Genomic DNA, 5420 nt, shown 5'->3' with positions numbered 1-5420 from the left:
GACGTCATAAAAGTTTGAATGACCAAACTTTATTTGAACACGTTTGCAAACGAATTTAACCATAAGGCTTGTTTGAACAGTTAGGATTTGAATAAACAAATCAGTGTTACATTGTCTGCTATGTACACGTACAGAATCTCTCAACATCTACAAAGTAAAAGTTTTATTGTCCAATATATGAAGTTTAGGATTACTTAAAGCTGCAGTCTGCAGTTTTTCCTCTTTGTCGCCATCTCTGTTCGAAATCTGCAACTGCAGTTATTCGCGGAATTATCAACTTTACGTGGGTTGTGCCTCGGCACGGCACAGCGCGGATGAATCCAATGTTTTGAGGAGAATGTGCGGCTGTCAGTCACCGCGTCGTGGAAACTGTCATTCGGAATCACAGATTCCACTTTTTGGAAGTATGACCAACATAAGAATTTTTACCGGAAAATGTCATCTGAACAAGTAAGTAACATCCACTTTTGTTCTGACCAACTAAAGGAAAAAAGCATTGCAGTAAATCGCGCTGATTAAATCATCTAACGATCGCTTATCATCACGTCAAACCGCGCAAATTATACTTTGTTCTCAAATTGTTAGCATGTTAACAACATCAGCATTGCAGGAATACATTTATGCCCTCCCCGATATTTATCCTTGTTTTCGCATGAGCCGGTTGGAGTCTCTTTATTTCTGTAGCCACTCCGAAGTCCGGACTCCGTACTTTTGCATTTTACAACGGGTGATTATCTAGCCTGACTACGTCAGACTTCCTACTTCCGCTCATTACCAGGCTAGTGAATATCCAGTTGTCACTGGTGATTGTCCTATGAACCTTTCTGGGTTCGCCATCAAATTAATAAGTTTAATTATAAAGTTCTGTGAGAAAAGGCTATAAATCTCCACCTCCAACATCCTCACACGCAATAGCCTACTAGCCTAGACCATAGACTGTAAAAAAATAGGCTGAGACACCTTCTTCTACTTGTGTGACGTAATGACGCAAAGACACGGTCGAACTTCCCACGGAAATCCTCCAGTACCACTGGAATTAAAAACATTATTACAAGCTTACCGTTTTGAGTCGAGCTAAGGCAAGGAGATAGTTTTGAACACTCAAAGTGTAACAGGTAGGTCAAAACCGCCCCTCTTTTGTACACTTGCCTGACGCATCGTCATTGCCCAATTTTGTCCCAGTAAAACACTTCGTTTTTATGACTTTTGTTCTCTCAACTACAATTCCAGTATCGTTATTTTATTGTAGCCCATCTGTTGGATGTACAAGTGAACACAATTAACCCCCATTGGCATACAGACGAGAGTGAACTAATGAAGGCATTTTTTAGCTTAAGAGTGTAACGTTATTCAGGACAATGATATTTTCAGGTAGGGGCAAGTTGTCACATTTTTTAAATGCTATAAAATCATATAGTACTGTAGTAATTACTATATTTGTGCAAATCCTTCGATGTTTTTGTATGTTACCTTTTACATTTCACTGATGCATGAATAGTTTTGTATTTCACATTTTTACACTTGCTAATTTCCTGTTACTGATTTTGCTGTTACAATGTATGTATGTATTATATATATATATATATATATATATATATATATATATATATATATTATTATTATTATTTAAATATAAAACAGATATGATAGATCATTAAACTACATTAAAGTCATCCATGTGAAACCCTAAGACAGGGGTGTCCAAACTCGGTCCTGGAGGGCCACTGTCCTGCAGAGTTTAGCTCCAGCTTGTAGCCAGGATTATGTTATACGGAAACTGATTCTGAGAAACATTCACTGGAGTAAATGGTGTGGCACCGAGCCTCAATCCCCCGCATTTCAGTTGTTCTCTGACAGGTTTCTTTTGTGGTAACACTCCAACCATTCAACCTAAACATTTTTTTTTTCCCCTCAAACAGACTATAGCACATATCTTTCATTAATATAGTGTGAATATAGAATGTGAAATATAACTTTCCCCTGCCCTTGTCACTTTCTGCCATACTCTGATATTGCGGATGCAGATTCTACTTTCATTAAACCTTTCAGTATAATGCACAGTGTTTTCTTTGTCCAAAAATGCTCAAATATTCAGTAAAGCTGCCTTTAAGCAAACACATATCATTACAGCTGAGAGCCCTGTATTGGAGTGTGTGATTGTATATTGCTTGTGTAGAGTGTCAAGCGTACGTGCTACACATTGTGCCTGGAGAGATTGATGTTTTGTCATCCACCTGCTTCTAAGCTGTAAAAGCAAGCGCAGCAAAGGCAAACCTTCCCAGCTTCAAAATCCAAACAAAGAAATCTTAGTGGGCTGTTTACATATCTGTGGAAGGATATCTGGGCTTGTGTTGACGGGGTGCTAGAGTGGTTGAGAGATCAGTCCCCGCACAATGGGTGAGTGTTAAATGCTTTTTTTGTTTGCGACAGTGAGGAACAATTTAAAGCGATTTTGGCTCTGGCTGTGGTTTGGAAGAGGGTGAGCCTGGCAACCTCACATAGGGAGAGAGAGAGGTGTTCCTCTTTCCCGTCACATGCAGATTGTTACAGCATACACTGCACAGGGTTAATAGCAATCCTGAAAAAAAGGATTTAAACAATTATGCTTTTCGGAATTGCTGGAGAAACGCGGATTATTTCTTTCCCCCTTCTACTGCCTTATTGCTGCGGCATCTGCCTTTCTTTTATACCTTTTGAGGAGCGTGATCTATTGTGCATTGTTTATCTCCAGCCATGGTCACTTCTCTGGAATGCAATTGGCTGGAACTACATCGTGTGGGTCTTGCTCCCTGCTTTTTTTCTCCCTCTCCCTCTCTCTCTCTAACAGATTCTTTTGAAGCGAGACAAGAGCAGGGGTGGCCGATTTATCGCGCCTCTCTCTCCTTGCCATGCATTCATCTGAAAGAGAATAAGGAGCTATTGTTCTGTTCCGATCTCGGTAGACAAGCTTTAATGCCGTTTTTTACGAACCGGTTTGAAAATATATTGTCATTTCAAATGTAGATTGTGCCATCCTATTATAGGTGTCGCTTTATCTCATATATGATCTAAAACATATTAGAACATGCTGTGTTTGTGAATTTGTTTTATTTAGCATTTGTAAATTGTAGAAAATGTTTATATTTAGAATATTATATAATTAATTGTTTTATTTGTTGGTGTTATTATTAGTATAGTAGTAATAGTATTTATTAGTATTATATATAACATTATTTAATTTACTTTTTAGATAATCTATATTAGAGAAAAATAAGAAAAGTAAATTATAAATATTATTATATATATGTTATAATTTACAAATAGTTTTAATATCTATTTTATTATAGTGTGTTATAAAAAAAGATTTATATGTTTACTTTCTCAGCCTTGAACACCTGTGCATACTAAGACAGAGAGAGTGAACCACTATGTGGACTATGTAGACTTTGGCATGTGTATTAGTTGCAGCTTTACCAGAGCTCCCATAGCTGCCCATTATTTGAATGACTGGTGTAATGAGACGGATCAAACCCAGAGCTGAGCTGACCAGGGAAGCTGTGCATGTCAGCTATTTGGCCAGGGTCCTGGACCATCATTACACTTTCTTTATGGAGCCATTCAGACTGTACATGAAGCACAATATGTCAGTGGAAATTAAAGTGTCCCAGCACTCTCTCCTCGTTCCTGCTCATTTACCGTGTGCACTGGCCGTTAGCCTTTGCATGTCTGTAATGGGACACCTTCCCATGTCTCACCATCAGCCAAATACTTCAAAGTTATATACTGCTTGGATATAGTTCACCAGTGGATACAAGTCAAAGGTTTTTTTTTTTTAAAGGTTATACCTCGCAGAATATCTACTGTACAAAAGGGCAGACAGGGGCTAGTTGTCGCACATTTCAAAAGCCTCTTAAGTGATCTTTTTGTGTGAATTATGTTAACCAAATTAAAGACAAGAGTCTCATCTCATTCAGACAAGAGTCAAGTATATAGTGAAGGAATATTTTTAAGGGAAAATTGAGGCAAGTTGCACGTTTATACAATTTATTAGTTACAGTATTTGTAGCTAAAACAATGATTGTATTTCTGGTATATATTTATTATGTGGTACTGTTTTATGAAAACATGAAACAGCATTTTTTTTTTTTCTTTCATGTATTTCAATATGCCTGCTATATAAAAAATGGCTTTCAAAAATACTTTCAAAAATGATTTAAAGGCTTCTAAAATGATTTAATAAAACAAATATTGAAATATTCATAAATGTGTGACAGGTAGCCCTAGTCCCCCCTATATTGTTTGTGCAAACTATAATAGAAATTAGTTGAATTGCATATAGTTATGCTTAGCTGTTAGCACACTGGCACCCATCCACTGCAGTGTGTCTGAATGTAGCCTACACTATGACTAATTTGCTGTATCACGCTCTGGACCAAACCCTTTTCTTGTGGAGGTGAGGCAGGCAGTGTGAAGACTTAGCCTGGATTACAGGACTTCAGAGATAGCGCTGAATCCAGCCTCCTGTCTGACATGAATTGATCGGATTAGAAAGGGTGGATTCCATCCTTGAGGGGAAACCAAGCACGTTGTATATAATTGACTTTTTTTCTCCCTCCATGTCTTGTGGGTTGGCAGCGCTAGCAGAAGGGAATACTTCGGTGGGTAAATATCAGAAAGGACTCGGGTTTGACCAGGTTGGCGGAGGCTTAGAAAGCCGATCGATATCACTGGTGTTGAGTTGCAGCAGCGGCCCATGGACACGGCGCAGAGGAAGAGTCTCTGCGCTGTGATGCTCGACCTGCACATCCACCGAGGTCCAAACGACTTTTGCCACGGGTCTTGTTTCAGAGGGTATTGGTTGTTTACCTTCTTTGTGCTCTTTTTCATCCACTCTCTCCACCATCCTCTGCTCTCTTAAACTTTGCTGTTTGCTCCTACGCAGTGGAAAGGACACACATGCTGCAGCTCATCAGAGTGGCATGGATAATGTTTCATCTCTTTTGGTAAATCCTAGTGTCAAAAGTGGAACTCTCACTTACAGCTTTGAATCTGGCACATCCGGTAACCTTTGAAGTGTGTGTGGAGAACAATCACAGACATGTGAGAAGGGCTCGGTAAATGTTAGATCACTTCAGGAAAAAAAAAAGTTACAAGTACAACAATCTTTGCTCTTTACATGAATGATGGCTCTCAGTAGTTGCAGTTCAGTTGTAACTTTACAGTATATCTCCTTCAAGGACATTAAACAAAATTAATTTACACTATCCATCAGCTGTATGATGTTTTTAGTGATTTTTTTTGTTATTATGAATTTCCTTTAAAGGAGCAATTTTCATAATTGTTATTATTATTATTTAGGCTAGTTATTTTATACCCAGGATTTGTGACCTTTATGCAAGTTTAAAACATTAAAAGGGGTCCTATTATGCTTTTCCACTTTT

The 5420-nt window shown here is 38.3% G+C and overlaps 1 long non-coding RNA gene across 1 annotated transcript in view; it reads left to right on the top strand.

The window, feature by feature from the left end:
* Positions 1 to 2197: 2197 nt before the first annotated feature.
* The window catches only part of LOC311069944, a 129119-nt gene continuing 125896 nt past the window's right edge, over positions 2198 to 5420 (top strand). Inside the window, exon 1 of the long non-coding RNA XR_014603583.1 lies at positions 2198 to 2397. This is a non-coding gene — a long non-coding RNA (uncharacterized lncRNA). The remainder of the gene's footprint in view (positions 2398 to 5420) is intronic.

The sequence above is a fragment of the Abramis brama genome (genome assembly GCF_963993115.1).
Source record: "Abramis brama genome assembly, chromosome: 19".
Taxonomy (NCBI): Eukaryota; Metazoa; Chordata; class Actinopteri; order Cypriniformes; family Leuciscidae; genus Abramis; species Abramis brama.
This window is presented reverse-complemented; position numbering and strand designations above follow the sequence as displayed.